This window comes from Bombus impatiens, unplaced genomic scaffold, assembly GCF_000188095.3.
Source record: "Bombus impatiens unplaced genomic scaffold, BIMP_2.2 scf_1200, whole genome shotgun sequence".
NCBI classification, from domain to species: domain Eukaryota; kingdom Metazoa; phylum Arthropoda; class Insecta; order Hymenoptera; family Apidae; genus Bombus; species Bombus impatiens.
This window is the reverse complement of record NT_177619.1, coordinates 23,937-45,020: the sequence shown is the minus strand read 5'-3', so window position 1 is coordinate 45,020 and position 21,084 is coordinate 23,937. Positions and strand designations below refer to the sequence as shown.

Genomic DNA, 21,084 nt, shown 5'->3' with positions numbered 1-21,084 from the left:
GCTTAATTGTGAAATTTGAACTAAAATGAAAAATATCTCGATTCGAATAACTAAAATCTCATCCTGAAAACAAACAACATTACCATCTGTATATTGTAATTTATTATACCAGTGTTCGTTATCAAACCACTTGAAACCCAGCGATGTAAACCGACTAACAGAAACAAAACTCCCTATTTACACGCGAAACCCTCTAATTACAATGAGGAAGTAGAAAACTCGTGTACGAACGAAACTCATTTAGCCAGCAGTATTATACCGGTGCTCAATAGCGAGGTAACGTTACCATCTCGCCTAATGTGCAAAAATTCACCGTGAATCCTGACGAGGGGATCTCTAAAGAGAAAAGCAGGAAGAAATAAATGTCCTCGAAAACTCGCGCGGTTCGTTTTTCCAAAGATCTTTAACAACGAGACGGGAGGATAAAAGAGAGAGAGGAGCTGAAGGAATCAATTTCCACGAGAGCTGCAAGTCTGCGCAATTAACCATCGAATGCGAATTTTACGGCTCGTTCGTGGACTAGCAACTAGCAGAAATCGAGATTTTTTTTCCATTGCTGGTATTCCAACCGAGCTACAATATCGAACGACGATAGAAAAGCGTGGAGAGAGAGAGAGAGAGAGAGAGAGGTGGAGGAGGAAGAAGAAAGCATAAAAAGAGAAAAAAGCGGGTGAGAGAGAGGGTGAAATGCGCTTGCCGAAGCGCAGTTCATTTTAAGCGCACTGATTGATGAGCGAACCTGCAACCAATGGCTTCCAACCCCTGGACACGTCTGTCTGACAAAGCTCGCTTCTCTAAATTACTCGGCTACCGAACCTCTTTGAAACCTCCATCCCTCGAGATTTGTGTTCTTTCGACGATAGAGTTGCTGTAAAACCCGGCTGTAAGATTATTTTATTCCTTGCGAATCGTTCGTAAAACACGGTACTTCACGAAAAGTTTTCGTATAAGAGTAGTTTTATTATGTTTTTGAGAAAAAGAACTTTGGCAACGGAAGTTTACTGCATGAGAGTTACAAGTATATTTCAGAATCTGTGTCTTATGATATCCTCCACTCTCTCATAGAAGAATTTTAGTAGCGTGTAAGCGAAGTTGGGAATTGTTTTCAACGCCGGAACTATAAATAGTTAATATATGTATATGTAAATATGTTTAAAGTTAATGCAGTGATACGATCGCAATAAAAGTCAACATGAATATTAAGAAAAAGGTTGCTCGCTTTTAGTAGCAGCAGAAATAAAAAGACCTGACACTGGGCACTTTGAGAAACTCGGTAGTTCCAGTTTTAAAAAGATACATTCTCGTTTCTCATCTTATCTAGTAAAATTTCACGAAAGCCTAAAGAAATGATTCCGATACTTCTTAAATGATCCCATCGTTCCTGCAGATATTTCTATGGTATTCAACTTCGATTTTAAATATTCAAATAACTGTAGCATGAGATGTAAGAAACATTTTCTAAGTCTAGATAAATTCTTCTACGAATTACTGTTTCAGAATTGAGAACATCAAGCTTCAAACTAATTTCGTTGGAATGTTGAGAAAACATCAAAAGAACAGAGTGAAAGGATGAATCCGTTCCGACTTTGAATTCGAATCATTTTGGCTCACTGGGCGCGGTTCATTTTCCGTATTGATTAATGGAACGACTTGCAACGCACGAGAACCCCAGCGAATTTTCTTCTCCTGGCTGACATGCCACGTAGTTTCGACCCTTCGATCGAAGAAACGACTAAACCGGAAGTACTTTCATTTTCACTGTTATTCGAAGCGGAAATGAAACAAACGCCTCTTCGTTTATTTTTTCCTTTCACTCGATCTACGAACTTTTCGATTCTCGCGAAGTTCTTGAGTCAATTATTACGACAAATGAGAAACTTCTCTTCACAGAGACTTTTACTTAAGGGATAATCCGATCGACAGATTACGAAATTGGAAATAAACTTCTCGAAGCAAGTTACACGATTCATCATTGTCCCTGACACACCCGTTTTTCAAAAAGGCCCTAAATTATTTCCCAAAAATTACTTCAAAAAATTTCCAATTAAAAACACGGAACCTCGATGAAACGTGAAAGAATTGCAACGCGCGATCTCAAATTTTAAATTGTATATAATCGCGGTTTTAGATGAAACCACACGCACGTTGAGTGCACTAATTTCATTTAAGGGAAATTATAAGAACCGACGCATTTTCCAGCAACAAAAACTCGGCGATGTAATTTGAATGGGTGTGCTTATTGTCACCCATTCGCCTAACACCCTCACCAGCCCCTCGTATTCTTCGAGTGGCTGCAGGAAGCCGGCGGACATTAATGCGACGACCATGCAATCAAAAGAGATTTATTTCTCCATCCCCCTCCTATTCGTTGTCGGGCAACAAAGGATCATGAGTAGATGGTTTTAATAAAATCCTAGCTTAAACCAGACCTGTGGGACCTATTGTCGGCTCGAACGAAAGAAAACTGGGGTTGAGAACAGGGGCGAACCTAAATACATACTTCTCTTCTGTCGAACCTTTTAATTCGGCTTAAAAGTTTCCAGGTAATCGACGACGATAATCCAAGAAGCGTGTATTAAATACCACGGTTGAATAAATTATCGATGGAATTTTACTAAGGCCGAAGGTTGCCAGTTCGTTTATTTTCGTACTATATTAAAGAATCGATTACGTTACCTGATTGGCATTTCGTTGTTATCAACCTGTTCCTACGACCAATTTTTATGTAAGTAAAACTCGTCGTAAAAATTGATAAGTAATATTCTCGTTACCATAAAATTCTTCGATTAATTCTTTAGGAAAAAGGAAACAACGTGCGTAATATTTGAAAATAAATAATGAAGCCTTCGTAATAGATTCCGGCAGTTAATTTTCTATTACGTTCTCTCATAAACTGTGAGAGAAAGATGCTACGACATTCGTGAGCAAATTACGCTAATTATGAATGACATTATTCGTAAGCTCTTTTATTCATTAGCTCAATTCAAAAAGTTGACGAACCTTAATATGATGAATATTTAATCCTCCGAGATTAATCCTATGTCACGTGAAAAGAAAAAGCCTCAGCTCTGAAGCAACAAACTCCACCCTCTCTTTCATCTTCAGGTTACTGTTCATCTATCATATTTTAACTTCCTTAGGCGATAAACTCGAGTACTAACTCATTTGAAACGTAAACCGCGATGTGAAGGGGTTTCCAGTTGCATAAAAAAAGCATCTGCTGAGAAGTTTCAGATATTAAGTATAATATACTGAATATTTCTCAAAGGGTATTTTCGCTTGCATCGCAGTGAGATAAGAAACGCTGCGGTGTTGCAACTTTACTTTTAACGCCTTTATCTACAGAGCTACGATATAAGAAAAAATTTATTTCGATGAAATAGATTTATGACAATTTCACGTGACTTTTCGAAAATTTACCAGACACACCCCTAAATCGATGGTTTGAAATTATTCGAAGATTATTTTTAACAAAAGCTGCAAAATTGTATCAAAAGAGATTTACCTTTCAGATGCCTAATATTCTTTCCCGAATTTTAATAAGATATCAAATTTAATGCAAAGAGGTATATAAATACGTGAATTATGTTATGTAAGGAAAATTCCAAATCTAATCGTTGAATATTGTAGAATTATAGAAAATTATAGGTTTCTCAAATAGTTCCGTTTCATTGCAAATTAGAAAAAAATTGTATATTCATATAAGGGCTGATCTTATAGCTATGGAGCAAATTACTCATATGTAACGACCAATTACGACTACCCATTATGTTGTTCTATTTATTATGTAATGTTTATCGCTCTCCAGAGCACAATCCGTACCGTGCACATTATAAATGTAAATGAATCGCCTACATTGTTCCCCGAATATACGTATAATATCGTACACATACAACGAGATCGAATTTTGTTATAATAGCATATTACAACTCTAAAAAAAATTTCTATATAAAAATTTATTATTATTTATTTATCTATATTAAAATTTATCTATATTCATAAAACACAGCTTTTTAAAATAATCTGCTTCGAGACCTACGCTATTAATGAAAAATTATCATTAAAATACAAAAACTAATACGGAATAATATTATTCTACATATAATAAAAATTATATCATTAGATTTTCACTACTATCGCAAATTTTTCGTTATTGAATAAATGTTTCAGAATAAGCAGAGAATAATATCTTTAGAGCTTTTTGAAGACCATAAAATCATCGTAAAATTGTTCAATTAATTCCTCGTGCTTATATCCAATCTCTATCCACTAAAAATTCTTAAAAAGGAGAAGTTTTCCTGTTTCAAATAACCACTCATTTTTAGTTGTCCTACACAGCTGCATCGATAGTTTGGCAAGAAAGAAAATTTAATTTGCTTTCATTCACATTCTCTGGCTCCACTACTACGTTACAAATGGAACTCCATCATGGTCGCGTTATCGATCGATATACACTACTGAGACACACTCGCGTGTTCGCTAATAATTTAGCATTCTTTAAATACAAAACTTTGCCAAAGTATTTCGCAATCGTGATTTAACGAGGAATCAAAACAACATGAAAACGCGCCCTGGCAAACGAACGAACTTTAGATTAGCCTTGAACCGCGATTACCCTTGTATGGACAGCCCCAGTTCGGTCGCACTTTCCACGAAAACTTCTGTTTTTGCTGCATGTGGCCGTGACGAACACGTAAATCTTTTCAGTCACTTCGAAGTTGTTCGTTATATAATAAATTTTTTGCATTATTTATCGTTACACATATTATTTACTATATCATCTACGGAACTTGCCAAACTACAATGTTGCAACATACAGGATGAAAGATGCCTACGAGACATTTTCTAATTTGGGAGAAAGGATGAATGGAAAAACCCTATAATATGTGAAAAAGAATTTGTTATGCATATCATTGCAAATTCGTGCGATTTCTGAAAAAGATTCTCTGCTCACTATAGCCTAATCTTGGCTATAAAAGAAAACGTAACAAAGAAATCGAGAGAGACGTCTATTCTCTGAAATTTCATTTTGCATTATCCCCATTCGCGGATTTTAACCAAAGCATTCGTTCTCTTGTGCTTTCCCTCGGTATTATCCTTCGATTTGCGAAAACTCGTTAAGCAGCAGCGTGTTTTTCCTTCCCTCGACTCCGGGATTCCTTATTACCGCGTAGATAACGTGGCTTTTACCAAAGGTGTTAGGGCGACAGAGCCGCAATTGCGGTTACCACGTCACCAAACGTTCCATGGCGGTATGTCAGGTCGACATACTAAACCACGAAGTTCACTCTCTAAACCGCGATCCCCGTACTTGACGATTTACCATCGCCATGGTGTTCTTGACTCGTCATAATTTTTTAACCCGAACAAATGTTTAACTACACGTCTCGTATTGCGCAAAAGAAGCAACACAAAAAGTTTAATATTCTTAAAACTTGCAGGTGAAATGATACAAATGGTAAAAATTAGCAGTGCCAGATTTAGTATTGAATTATATACGAAACGTAAATCACTAAGGAGTTATAGAAATCTATAAGAATTATTGTTTCGTTTGCAACTTTATCAAATTATATCAAAGAATTATTCAAACACAACACAAGCTACTATTTAATTCATCACTCTTAAAAAAATAGTACGATTTAATTTCGTACTATGTGGTAACTCGTCAAATGAACAACGTAAAAAAAAGGGTAGACAAAATTGAACTAAAAGTTTAAAAGCTCATCGTCCAGACACGCGGATCGGGCGTTTCATCGGATTTCGTTTGTCTACGAAAGACCGATACAACGGTCGAGGGAGGAAATTCTTTTGAGCGAATAGGAAACTACATCCCTACCTGTTCTGTTGTTCGTCGACAGTGACAGACGGGAGGGTTGTTAGACGTTGGCCGAGGCAACGGGGTTGCTCGCCCCGTCGCGATGCTCACCGGCTCTCGAACCGCTCGAGAGCGGCCAGACCCTCTTTCGCGTCCTTTGATCTCCCAGCAACCCCCAAAACGAGCACTACGCCATGCTCCTCGGTCCTGTTCAATTCTCCCCCTGCCTCCTCCTTCGGCCTACGCATGCCAAGAATTCTGAAACCAACACAGACATACCTAAATACCTGAAACCAATGAATTTCTCCGAAAATGCGACAAATTTGTTACAGGCGAATCGTAGATAACATGAATAGCGTTCTTTTAAGTGAAAATGAATTCTTTGAACTAGGATTCTGTTTTTCTCAGATTATTTGACCTTCTGTCTCTATAGACGTTACATTGTCAATTAATCCCTTAAGAGCTGGCTACATTTTACGAAAATATGTCAAAACGAAGCTCTAAATTCCATTTTTTTTCTTGAACTAAGGTATGAGGAATTATTAATTATTAATTAATATTTGCTGTTAAAATTTTGTTTCCGTAGATTTTGTTCACTTATCTTTTTATCCAGTTATCATTTCCTTCAGTACTCGTAATACGTAAGTGTTTGCTTAATTGTATTAAGTTTGAAGGGCGTGGAAAATTTCTGCCTTTCTATTTATGATAAAAGAATAAACGTATAAAAACCAGCTTCGCAATATTGCAGTGGTGTAATCTCAAATTAATACGTGATATACGCGATAATATAAAAGTAGATTTTATAATATCAATAATAATTCGAAACTTAGATGAAATAATGATTTTAACATGGAATTGTATAATGATATGCAGAATTTAAAAATCGCTCTTCTATAAAAAAAGGGAGGAGACGTGACTTATTTTCACCTGTAGCCCTCGTATTAAAATTCACTTCCCTCGATTCTCATTTTCTTGATATATCAAAGGAGCTTAATATTGCACGAGACGATTGAACAGTCGACGTTCGATGAATTAATCGTATCAAAAGTATCAACGTATTTGTAAGACCGCCATCGTTATTGCTCTTATCTATGATACGTCCACAAGAAACTTGTCACATAATAACAATTATTAACCCCTCCTTTGTGGCCCATTTCATCATCCCGTTAATGTCCTTCTCGTTAATATCCACAAATTCCACGTGGCTCTACCATACGAAGCATCGGCACAGGGCCGTAATAACTGTCAGGTGCGGGAACGTAATTACCAGCAGCCTGTGAAAGCAACACCGGTCGCCAGTTTCGAGAGGAAGATTTGTTTTGTCACCGCGTCGGGAATCGTGACGCCTGAAACGGCGAGGATTCCGTGTGCTGGAACACCATACGGAATCTTGAAACGCCAGGAAACGGCCGCAGAATTTCAAATATCGTAACGTGAAACTATACTTCCATCGTAACAAAACAAATAAAAGGAAGTTATTTGGCGATTGCAATGGAAGCTGAAGATTTGAATTATTTCTCCGATACTTCCTTGTTTAGAGAGTGGAAACTGTTGGACACCGACGCCCATAGCGTTTCAAATGTCAAAGCACAAGAGTGACTAACTTATTATTCTACTTTTATTCGGACGAGAGGAGTAAACAGGAAGAATTTATTTGATGATTGCAATGAAAGTTAAAGCGTTGAATTATTTTCTAATTTGTTTGCATGGGGGTGGAAGCTTCTTTGTACCGACGCTCACAGATCTTTAAATGTCAAAGCGTAAGAAGTCTCCTTAGTTTATTGCCTGCCTTTATTGAGACGAACGAAGCAGTTATTCGATGACCGTAACGGAAGCTGGAGGCGTAGATCATTTTTCTAATTTATTTGTCTAAGAGGCAAAAAAAAGACCCTTTGGAAATATTAACATACACCAGCATCAAAAACCACAAAGTAGATACGACTTCTCAACTATTAACTACTTCCATCGAATAAAAGAAAATTATTTGATTGTATGGATCCGTTCATTCTGAAATCATCTACCTATTTTAACTATCGCGCGAATAGTGGTAAATAATACGATCCTATACGAAAAGGAAAAACGTATTCTGCCAAAATAAAAATTCCTGACTGTTCCAACAATGCAATATTTGAAATATTTTTATCTTCTCGCAAAGTGTTACACTTCGCACGAGAATATATGAACCATTACGATATTTCACGATGCTAAAATATGCGTGTATACAACCTTCTTTACACCATAGCCACGAATGTAAATCATGGGAAAAGCCGAATGTTTAATCGATTTTATCATCGTACAAGCAGTTTCATTAGTCTAGCAGCCATGTTGCCTAACCACACACCCCGTTAAAGCTACATTTTAGAAAGGGGTTGATACACTGGTAGATTAATATTTCGGTAAAATCATGGTTCACCGACGGTCTTAAGTATCAGGGACAGGGGATCGGGATTAACATAAATTCACGTAAAAAACCTGGGCTCGCATGTTGCTCAGGTATCACGCGATACCATGTTTCTTATTAGCTTCCACTATGTTCCTCACACGAATCACAAGCAACGATTCTCTACCTTTCCCAAAAGCGTGTAATCTAATCTGGCAAAAAATTAATAACTGTATCATTACGGTTGTATGTAAAGACTGTCCTTGTTCTATGATTTCCTTCTTTCAAGAGTAATTATGACACCTTAAATTATTTTACCGGGAATAGGGGATTTCAACCGTATCGTGCATCGGCGCAGGAATCCATTAGAGTTTATTTAATCCAAATGATATCCTATTATAAATCAATCTAAATCTAACATCAATTGCTGAATCTGCGATATTAAGCTAAATCTAATCCAAACTGGACCTAGATCAGTTTTTTTAGGATTTACAGGAAATTCATAATTACATTTGCAAGAGCCTTCGTATCGAAGAATCACGATAACTAGAATAAAATATCGAATAAATTATTTAAAAAAGCTTTTACCACGTAAAATACAAAATACAAGATACGATCAAATACATTAACATTAAATAATCTAAACTAGATCTTATCAAAATTTGACCCAAACTACTAAATATCCTACTTATGAGCCAACAACACCAATTAAAACTTAACTTACGATATCTTTGCGCTAACCAAAATTAACCCAACATAAGCAAACATTTCAGGGAACGTCCGAAGCGTATCTAAATAGCGAATGATCGTCAAGAACATTCACCTCTATCAGAAATCTTAACACAGCGGTTGGCGTTCTTATCGTCCAACGTCCCGACATAACTTCCCATTACGTTTAAATCCCCTTGCATCCCCTAAGTTGGTACAAAACCGCAGGGTACGATATAAAAATTTATCTGGTTGGCAGCAGATCTCCAAAGTGTAAAAAGGAGAAAGAAACAGAATGAAAGAAAACCCTATCTGTCTCAATTTCTGCGCGCCGATGCGGCGAAGCAGAGCCAAATTGTTGTTTGGCTGAAAACGAACCCAACTACCTCATCCTCAGGCACACGAGCCTCTCGCAGAAAGCTAAGAACGTGTTCGTTAAACGATGTAACTTTTATCGGCGAGCATCTCGACTTTGCAAACTGAGTTGTTACGAGGAGGACAGGCGCGTCGCCTGATGGGCGCGAGAGGTTGGAAGAGGTTCGAAGTCGTTTAAACTTCAACGAGGGTTTGACGCCCGGGCACCACTTACGCCCCAATTGCCCGAAGCACCGTCGCCGGCAAAAATAAAGCGACATCGCTAGGAGGGTTTGGGATACATTCATCGCATCAGCGCCACGTTTACACACCTTCAAGCGCCAAAGCAAATAGGGGCGAGTATAATCCGAGACAAATGTCTCGGCCATCCCTCGTTGCAATTGCCCTTTTAAGAATAACTGAAGGTGTCATAGTGGATCTTGGCACAGTGTGTTTAAAGCACACAAGGTGGATTTAAAAGGTGCGGAGATTCGAAGAAATAATGATTAATGATTACAGACTATGAATATGTAAATGATGATGAGCGACGATTATGTAAATTGATCAATTAGAATCCAGTAGTTAAAGTCCTGTTAGACCTGAACATTTAAAGAAACCATGATTGCTAATTCGTCAATTAGGATTATGTATCTCAGGTTCTATTAAATCTGAACGTTTAAAAAAGCCATTGATTGAATTGAGCGACTAAAATTGCAAAAGCTTGACGTATAAAAGGATTGAGAAATTAGTTCTACTTAACCAAAGATTAATAGACTTCACTACACACGAATGCAAAGTCACATATTTAGTCCAGCACAAAGTCAAAGATATCCATCTTGGCTCTAAAGGGCTTGTCTGACAAGGTTATTAATCCATACTTAATCTACTTGAAGATTCCAATAACTGATTCTACATCAAAGTTTTGGCAAAAAAGCGACAAATTTATGAAACTATCTGATACATTAACCTAATATAGAAATACTGAATTTCTATTGTTTTAATCAGATTCCAATTTATTTTATTCTCTTCTTTTTATTCAAGATATTCGACGACACACATCCGACAGTTCTTAATTTGATAATTGCTAATGTTATACGAAGAATAACGAGATGCTAGTGAAATATCAGCACGAATGCACGCTCGAATCTATCTTTTGCTATGATAAAATTCAGCTGACGGAAATATCAATGGGAAGCGGTGGATCGTAAAGTCGCGCACTTCCAGTGATCGAGCACATCCGTGATTCGAATTGGAAATAGGATCAGGTTGGCCGTAAGCCTCACGTTCTACATTGCCATTAATATGCAATTTGTCGCTGCTAATCGTTCTTCTCTAGTACGTGAAAAGATAGTAACCAATATCCATAGGATTGATATGGTGATCGATATCGAGCGCAACGAGTTATCTGGGTTTAATCAACGAATCCATATGACCAATGTTACAATGTGATTCAATCAAATTTCGCTGGATATTTCAATATTGGTCGATTGAATTTTCTAGGGGAAATTCATGGACGCGTAGATCGCGATCACGTACGCAGTCTCCTCTTAAAAACTCATATCGTTACTCTCGACCAATGCAAGTTTTCTACGAGTTTCAGGTTGGAAAACGACGGAACAGTGGCTGGCTTCGCTATGAAATTTCATTGCCCTGGATTATCAAATATCTCGCGCGATCGTTCAGTTATTAACAACAGCACTTCTAGAACGTCTTTACGATTTTCCAGGCCGATATTTCACGGTATACGATAATTATCAGGACCAAAGCATCAAATAGATTATTCGATCGTTATTCAACCTCCAAAGAGCCTTTATAAAGAATAAGATAAAACTTGACAAACCTTTAGGAAATTATTAAGCCTGATTTGAAACTGAGCACGAAACGGTGTGCCAGAAACGTAACCGGATGACGAAAATATTTCTTCGGCTTAATTCAACTGACTGTGTTCGCGGAGTGAAATTCCTAATGGCATTAAGGTCTTACAGGCACGTCCTAGACCTGTCTAGAGATATTTCACGCAGGCCAGGATAATTCATGACCACATCCTGCAGAACCGGTAATATTCCTGGTTTTCCCGTGACACCTTCCACGATGTAAATCACTCCCCTCTTTCCACCTCGTCCCTCCTCCCCCGATCCCTCTTCTCCTCTTTAAACCAGTAAGGCAAGTAAAGTGGATGGAAAACTCCGGATGTCATTTTTCGAAAAATAATTCCCAAACCGTGCGTTCCACACGGCTGTGGCGTCTTTTCCATTAAAAAGTTTGATACCGTGGATTCGGTATTTCCAATCGATGGAAACGGGAAGTTTGTCATTCCCATCCCGAATACGGGGATGAGCAGATACCAACGAGGTTGGAATGTTAGATGAAGGGGAGAAGCCACGGCTGACGGACTGTAAAGCATAGTCGACGCAGCCGTTTCAAAGCTTCCGTTCTGCCTGCTAATAATTCATCATCCCTTTTCTCCTGGCTTTTATTCGGATTACGGCTACGCCGTGACAGGTATTTGCCCCATTTGTTCCCATGTGCAAATTGGTAGACGAGCCTTCCTATGTTTCGCTGGGATTGAGAAGTATATATGAAGAGATACCGTTCGATGAAATTTTCGTGTTCATCCAAGGAATCGTTAAAGTAATATTGATTACGCTAGCCATAGAACATTCGGAAGTAGACAGATTGAGATATAAATCTAATATTTTTTGTGCCGGTGGTGAATGGGTTTCGTGTGATATATGATTAAAGTAAGGAAATATCGATGGAATTTGGAAGCGGTGATTATCGTTGTTTTAAGCACCGCTATTAAGGATACATATATAATCTGTAAATCGACTAAGAAGGTTTTAGCAATATGGGCCTACATAGATAGCAATGTATAGAATCTTTAAATCGCTTTCGTATAAATGACAGCCGTAGTGGCTTATCATATTCTTCCTCGGTTGTCTTCGTATATTAAAATTAAAACAAGAAAGAACACTCGTCACACATCTTCCAATATAACGCACCCTCGCGCCATTAAGTAGTCCGGAGCGTATCGGAAATTTGCGACGCGAGTTACCAAGTTACTGCTTCCATTTGTCGCAACAACGCCGATGCTCCATCGATACAATTGCGTAATAACTTGACCGATTATTTTAATACAAAATTCAGGAGCTTAACAGAATCCCTTCCGATGTTGTTCGCGAAACGAACATCGAATATCTTTTAAAATATTCTTCGATATAATCTGTAGAAAGTATAAACTTGTTGTTATAATTTTCGTATGCATAGCTTCCCCTCAGCTCGAAGAAGAAAGGCGACGAACGTAAATTGTTCGAGGGAACGTTCTTACGAAGCAGGCAATTTCGAATAATTAAAAGTTTGACGCTGAGGAACAATTTCACTTGAAAAAAAAAAATACAGAAGTTTTGAAGGTTGGTAATATTGTCGGGAGAAAAAGTCGGAAGTTGAGAAGAGAAATGATAGGAGGCGGTAAAGCGAAATGGCACGCCACCGTTGAAAAGGTAAAGCATCCCCTCCATCTTTCTTAGCATACAGACCCCATAGAGCACCTGTGTAAAATACACGTGTGCCGCGGTACGTGTATCAATTTCGTGAGAAAGGGGGCAGTGATACCACTTTGCAGCGCGCATCAAATCCATTCTCCCTTCGAGCATTCTCATACATACTTACATAACATTGATGAAACGTGCATACGTGGGAAGAAACCACTCTACCGAAAGACTAGACGGAAACCAAAACGAGATCGATTCTCGTCCGATCTCTCAAACTTGAAGATTAAAAAAATATATCTTCAAGTGAAACTATCATCGACATTGGGAAGACGCGCAAGGAAACGTTTTTATTTGTTCCGAAACTGAAATATAAGCGTCTCTTATCCTGCTGAATATTTTTAAAATATCAATTGTCGTAACATCAGTCAAGCCCTTAATTTCTTACAAAACGTTGTGAATTTATCGCCTAATGCGAAGTATTTTTTATCTTTATTTTGTTTGCTGACTCCTTATATCCGTATTTCTCTTTACACTTAATATCGTCTAATTTAGTAATTTTGATAATTAATATTATTTCCGTTTAGTATGAAAATAACTAACGCGTATATAATTACAAGGTGAACATCTTCCTCGATTACCGTGCGAGTAACATAAAGTTTGCTAAAATTTAATTAAATCTGCTTTGGCTGGCGCATTCGACGGCGTAAAATTTCACGCTTTAAACTTCCAAAATACTGGTTTATATTAAAGGAATTTATCGTCGAGCTTACACTCGCATTATTACCAGCCGAATGTAACCTGTAATTACACGTAAAAATTGTTTAGACGAAAGCCATAAGGAAATTCATTAGCGACGAACCCACTGAACATTTTATAAAAAAAAACAAAAAAAAAGGAGAAGAGTCGTAATTTCCGTCGGAATATTCAATTAAATCCCCCTGGGAAACGTAAACGCGACAAACAATGGCAATGCTCGTGTCACGAAAACCACCGTTGCTGCATTGTTACGAACTAACCTACCACAACTTGCTCGACCGTGGTTAAAATCTTTTCTTTGCTTTAATTAACCGATTCGGTAGAAGCTGGAATTCTACCTTCGTCGAAGATCCTTCGTGCAAGTGAAAGTATTTCGAACTGACAAGTTGGAATAGCAGACAATATAAACGGCAAAACGCAAAAGAAATGCTTTACAATTTTTCGATCAATTTCACGCTTCAAAGAAAGGTGCTTAATCAAGTGAATTTTTAATTAATACATGTATAACAAGCGCAATAATACACGCTATAATATATACGCGAATCAAAAAAGAAATTGCGCGAGATATTTCATAATTCCAGTGCGAATTATATGCGAGATTTGAAAGCATAAAAATGTTCGGAATGCACATAGTGTGCAAAAATATATGAAATTCTTCTGTCGATTATCGATCTTTGGCAAAGAGGAAAAGTAACGAGGAAGAAAAGCACGATACTTTGCCATGCCCGGCGGAGAAACTAGGAGAGAAAAGATTTCTCGTACGTCGAGAAATAGAGCATCGAAAAGTTTCGCTTTGCTGTGCAATTCCTTATTTTTCAGATTTATTCGGGCGAACCACAGAGTGAAAAAGTATTCTCATAAGGAAATAGCATAAATTCGTGGTCGCCACTAAATCAGCCAAAATAAAGACCGTCTGTTTGTCGAGCACTCAGCATCTGCGAGAAAGTTTCCTGGTAACCATTAAAACGGCCTATCTCATCGACCGACAAATATCTCACTTGCCATCGAGCTTTCACCTAGCTTGGACTAGCTCGTCTGTGCTCTCACGTAGAAAGCTCGTCCTTACGTCTTAAATAGAGAGGTGACCATTGAAAAGCAATTTTAAGAATTTTAATCTGCCAATACCGCCTTTTTTTACTTAAACTTGAAGTAGAGCATGTGCATTTGCTATCTTCTTAGTATATCTAAAAGCTTGAAAAATTTTTCAACCACTCTTATGTAATATATTTAAACCCATGTGAAAGAAACATTCAAGCTTCCACAATCAAGAAGTCAACAAAAATGTATAGTATTCGCGCATGATATTAAATCATGAATTTACAAAAAATATCAACTTTCTCTACTTACACGAAAAATTATTAAAGAAACACTTAATCATTTACAATCGACAAAATCTAGCAATAAGTTTCTCTAACGCAGTATTCAAATGCAAATTTATAAAAATTCATTCTCGTTCCTTGCACGATTACTGCAATAATAATTTAAGATTATCAAAGAAACGCTCAATTCTTCACAACACAATATTCTCTGAAATTAATAACGCCTACATAACAGGCCTCGATTAATCACAGCAACAAAGATATCTTCCCAAAGGCTAAATATCAGAAGATCAATATCAGACTCTTTTTTTCCAACCACCAGTTTTTTTGATCCTAAATCACCGACTCTCACGCGATGTTCGAACCTCAACAAAGCCCCCTAACGTATAATGTGTTTGCGAAAGGTAAAATACTCATCAGAACAAATCTCTTAATAAACGGGATCTAAATGTCGTTAATACAAATAAAGAGATAGAACTCAAAAAATAAATATATATCTAGAAAATAGAGATTTGTTTCACTTATTGAAAATTCTAACGAATACGCCTATTACGCACTGTAACGATCGTAGATACTCTACTTTGCATATTTTACGTACTATTATACATCATGTGCATTTCCTGCATCTTGAAATCTCTCATGCTTCTAAAATTTACCACCGACTTTCTACAATTTCCTTTATAGTATTACGAAGAACGAAATAAACGAATTTCGAGAAACTTGCAAGATACTACCGGTTTGCACTCGCAAATTATTAACAGTTCACGAAACGCCCAGCATCTGTATCCAAGAACCACCGAACATGGTCGTTCTATTGAAGACAGAGTTGGTAGGTTTGCTCACGGTATCTCGGCAACATGCAGCTATTACGTGCTAGCGAGATGAATTATTGGAACGACCGCTATGAGGGAAGGTCGCATAGATGGAACGGCCACGTTGTTCGATTTGCCGTTGAATAACGGGTGTGCAGCTCGTTCGTTCGCAATATCCTAATGTCCTATAGAGTTCTACCAGCCCTTCGATAAAACCTACTGGCCAACAGGATCCATGGATCGTGTGAATGCTAACTCCGCTCTCCCCGAACTATGCGTCCTACATCCGTTTGCTGCTTTCATATATGAATGCTTATGAATGACGTCATTTTAAGGCGTGATACCGGCATTGCCAGGTAATTTTCGTGGCAACCGTGTCAGAAAAAGATCATGCTAAAGATATCCCGGCTCTACGATCTATTAATTAAAAGGCAATGAATATTTTACCTTCAATTAGCCATGTTGCGGTTCACGGATTATTATAGTTGAATCTTGCTCTCATTTTGCTACAGAGACTTTTAATATTCCAAAAGAAGTATTTATTATTAACGATATTCCAATATTCTAAAAAAGCGTCAGGTTGAAACAAGATATGCTTCTATATATATATATATATATATATATATATATATATATATATATTGAAATATTTCGACGGTAGTCATCCGCGACAAAAGGAACAAATTATCTCACGTTACGGAACAAGATATTGCACTGCAAGTACGGCGCGTAATTAAAATATCACGGTGCAGGTCTAAAGAAAAAAAAGGGAAACTAACGTGTAATTACAGGGGAGAAGATAGCTAAGAAATAACCATAGCCAATAAAAAACAGGGCGCACTAATTTGCCAGACGATAGCGGTGATCAAAGTTTATCTTCTCGCAGTTACACCATCTGACTAGCCTGCTGAAACATAAAAGTTGCAAGAAAAGCGGTGTTGACTGAAGGAAGGAACTGTTACGCGAGTTTCGAGATCAAGAAGCTTCGGTTTCTTCGCTCATGTTCGAAGACGAGCTTCATAATTCGCCAACGCTCGAAGTTGCGAAAAAAAGGGAGGGAAAAAGAAGAGAGATCGCGAGATTCTCAGAAATTGGTAATAAACAGAGGAAACAGTCCCTTACGAGAAAGTTTTCTAATTATGGTTAAATCTTGCAGCCAGCTCGAATCGGCTTAGTTTGCAACGAGGCTTTCACCGAGTTATAACCAAATTTTCAAGTTAACTGCGAACGAAACTTCACTCCACCCCCGTGCTATCTGACGCGATTTCTATGTATATTTGCAGATGAAGTTAAGCTGCTGTTTAAAACTGCGGCTGACGACAAATAGTTTAAGAAACGTGTCTTGATTAATTACGCTAATTATACAAATTCACCGCGATATTTTGTGGAATGCAGGGAGAAGTGAAAGGAAAGTGATTCGTCAAGAAGAATTTGTCAAATTATTAGTTTCATCGTAGTTTTGGGGGAGTTTCAATATTCATTGGAGCAAACATGAACTTTTGACCTGGATCACTGAAGTAACTCGTTCTAAATCCTCAAATATATATATATATGTACCTAAGAACGTAAATCGAGCGTTTACCGCGAACGATTTATTGAAACAGTGAGTCGTGTTACTCTCAGGTGGTGAGGGAACGAATATTTGTGTACTCGAGGGCCAGTCTATCTTTTAAATCTGTATTTTTCTTAATTGCTGTTCTTCCTTAATTTCGATGATGAACGAAACGAATAATTTATTCTTCTTCAAAAATGGCATCATCGTATTCATTTCATTTTAAATCTAAATATCTTATTTTATGTGAAATATATTAATGCAATGAAAATCATTAAACCTTTTGACTCGAAATAGTTTTAGTACTCGATAGAATATTCTTCACACTTTTTATGAACAAAGTATTCCGAAATAAGAGATATTTGAAATGATACAACCTCGAAGAAGATACGAAGAGGTTAATGACGTCGATCACGTGAAACAGAGAATACGAATAAAATTAAAGAATATAATCCAATCCAATCCTGACTCAAACTATTATTCATACTAATAATCCAACGATAACATTGAAAGCAGATAATATTAACAGAATAATATCAAAGGCTAAAGCTCCTATTAATTTAGCAGCAACACAGAAATAATCGTTTACAGGAAAGTTCTTCTGAATGCATCGCGATAATCCGGTTTTGTTGTCAAATTATCAATTATCTGGCGATAATGATGCATACGCTAATGCCAGACTAACTGTGGGTTACAGTCGGTCTGCAATCTGGACGAACATGATTACATAAAGCTAACGAGACCGAGACACGCTCGAGGGAGAAACGACACTCAATGCGGAATATCGCCGATGCAACGATGCGTTAGGTTCGGTCGATAATACTATTCGAACCATACAATATTCCGTACTCGACGTGTGTCAATCAACTCGTGGATCAGGCGCAGGCAAATGTTTGAATTGGAAATGATCCAAGTAGACGTAGTCGTTGGGGTTATTAACCCTTTCGAAAATTCTGTTGCTAAATTTTACCACAACTTTTATTATTCGAAATCTCACATAATAGTTGTTGCTTCAATCCTTTCAAACATTTGTAGTTTCTTACTGCGACTATTAGTTTTTAGCAATATTTTTTAGGAAATTGTAAATCAAATATCGAGATTCTTCGATAACGATTCGACAGAAACCAAAATTCGCAGACCAAACAAGCGATAAAATTTCATACCGCGATAAATCAAGGAATACTCTGTTCTCTGTTATATTTCGATTAATTCGCCTTTGGAAACCACTTTGTGTAACCAGTCTTTCAATCTTTGTTTTACAAAACACGTTCGATAAATCTAAATATTAAAACCGCCATCAAAATCCGCCAAGAGCCGAGCCAAAAAACCGTGATAAAATACAGTACAACGATGTGAAAGCATTCTGTAAAAGAAAAATTCTGAAACAAAATCCGTGAAACGTTTCCAATATTACGAGATAAAAACAAGAAGAGATCGACTTGAAAATTACATTTCATCCGAAAACTTTCCATATTTTTATTTGAAACTGGATTTCGCGTAAACAACGCTTTCCAGTTGGATTGAATGATCTTGGTGTATCGCGAGTCTGTTTTCAATTTGGAAAAAAGAAAGAAAAGATATTCAATTGGTGCTTGAAAAGAAAGTTCGACTCGAGTTAGGAACGAATTTAAAAGCGCAAGATGATACGAGACACGGTATACTCGTACCACGATGTTGAAGAAACCACTCGAGCCCGCGATAACTGTGCAAAATAGTTTCATGCAGCTAGCTCCAACGCCACGAGCATTCTTCGTACCACTGTTAAACTGCCGGTGGTACAAGCAGGTCAAGGAAACGCTTCAAGAATCTAATAACGGTGCTATTCGAGATACATATTTGGACCAGAGTCTCTTAACGATTTTTTCAAGTATTCGCTGTGTAAAACTTACATTTTCCTTCTGGCGATAATCGTTCCGATGCTCTAACTTACGTTAGTTACCAAAAGTATCTTCACATACTCTGATCTCCCAAGGAAGCATTTTTTCATTAATATTTCATTTCTATAATTCTTTCCTCATCCGAAAGCAATAAAGAGTTCTCGAAAGCTGATTTTCTACATTTAAAAACAACGAAAAAAAGCTCAGATAAACGTATGTTCTATATGTCTTCGTTTAGAAGATATGTATATATAAAGAATTTTCTGTTACCTAATTATTTTCGCAGATGCTCGAAATGGTTACCTTGCACTTCAAGACAAGACTGACTCGGCATACATCCCCTTACACTCTGAATGTTTCCTGGTGTTTACCCAATTTGTTGATAAGCTCGTTGTATTCAGAACTTTAGTACATCAATGTTTTCAAGTGGTGTTGTGTACATAATAGATTCGTTATATCTGATAAACGAAGACAGATAGAACATATGTTTATATGAACTGCTTTCACTGTATTTAGGTACACAATAAGCTTCCAAAGTGAATCCTACATATTCTGTCACAGCCGGTATATTATGGAATTTATAGATTTAGCAAGTACTATACAAAACGATGAAAAGAATAATCGAGTGATCCAGAATTGTAAGTTGATTAATACTCGCCACATAGGAGAAGATTATTTTAATAAGTATTCGTGAATTTATGCAACAGCCTCTTTTGATGGTTTCTCTTTAAAATAAAATTGTGAACGCCATTAAAACATAATTAAATATATACGCAAAATAATCATAGAAATAGTTCTATAGTTCCTTTATAAAAAAATATAAAAAATTTACAGAATGCATCTTACAATAGGATACAATCTTAACGCGGCAACATAAAATGTTCACGAAACAAGACAAGGAAATTTCCTACGAAAGCAACTTTGCAATAGGAATTTCTCAAATAACACAAAGTCGAAGAAAGTCGAGGGAAGAGAAAGATTTAGTTGGAAATAACCAGTTTGAATGAAATATTAGGAAAAGAATAGAGATGTAAGCAAAAGAGAGCGTTGTTTAGAACTCTAGAGAGAGTCCTCTACGTGTATTCTGTAATAAAGTAAAATACGGCCCTTTCCATTTGGCATCACTTTCCTAAGTTCCATTCGTCGAGACTTCCACTATAATTTGAGAGCATCTACGAAAGCTCGAGAGACTTTCTTTCGGACGTACTTTATTCCTCACTGAAATTTCCCAACTTGTTCATTAAAATTCCGCGTGTTTTACGACGCTAGCCAACTTCCTTGGCCAACTACCGACGAACTTGTTTCATTACTCCTCTTTACGGCGAGAGATTATTTTCGAAATTGGATAACGCGTTTCTGCCCCACTCAATTTACCATTATGCCGACTTACGACGGAATTCTAGGATAATATGGGCTCGTAGTTCTGATATTTTCCATTCAGGAAGTCTGGATCCTCGTTCTCTGCTGAATGTTACCAGACACGATTTTCTGGAAGATCTAAAAAGTATGGAAAGAACGTTTCGAGCGACTAGAAATATACTTTTGAAGTTGCTAGAGGTAAAAACATACTACATGTATTTTATCTTTATCCATCTTGCAGAGTGTAGCTGCGTTCTGTTTCTAGATGGAAAAGTATAATTTTCGTCTATTAGAATAAAGTACTTTTAGGTAGAGGATGCACTAAAACATTAAATATGATATGTAATATTTCATTCTGCAGTCTGGACGAGTTTGTAAGTAAAGTAGCTTCTTTTTGAATCTTCAACAATACTTGAAGATATGCAGAAATCTTACAGATACGCAGAATACTTGAAGACGATACATATCTATACCTACTCTTTCGAGATGATCTTTCTGTCTTTATAAAAGAATCAAGATAACGAAAGGTTAATTACCACACGAATTCTCATATAACGAATACTTGTTTCCTGAAATGAAAATTTGAACAGTGCCTTAAGGTGAACCAATCGATTCATACATGTATAACATATTCGCTAAGAAACGAAGCAAATCATCCATT

The 21,084-nt window shown here is 37.1% G+C and overlaps 1 protein-coding gene across 1 annotated transcript in view; it reads right to left on the bottom strand.

The window, feature by feature from the left end:
* Nucleotides 1–21,084, bottom strand: part of LOC100747466 (serine-rich adhesin for platelets-like) — a 119,598-nt gene that overhangs the window by 84,051 nt on the left and 14,463 nt on the right. Inside the window, exon 3 of the mRNA XM_024371202.2 lies at nucleotides 5,837–6,073. The gene's annotated coding sequence lies outside the window, so the exon portion shown is untranslated. The remainder of the gene's footprint in view (nucleotides 1–5,836; nucleotides 6,074–21,084) is intronic.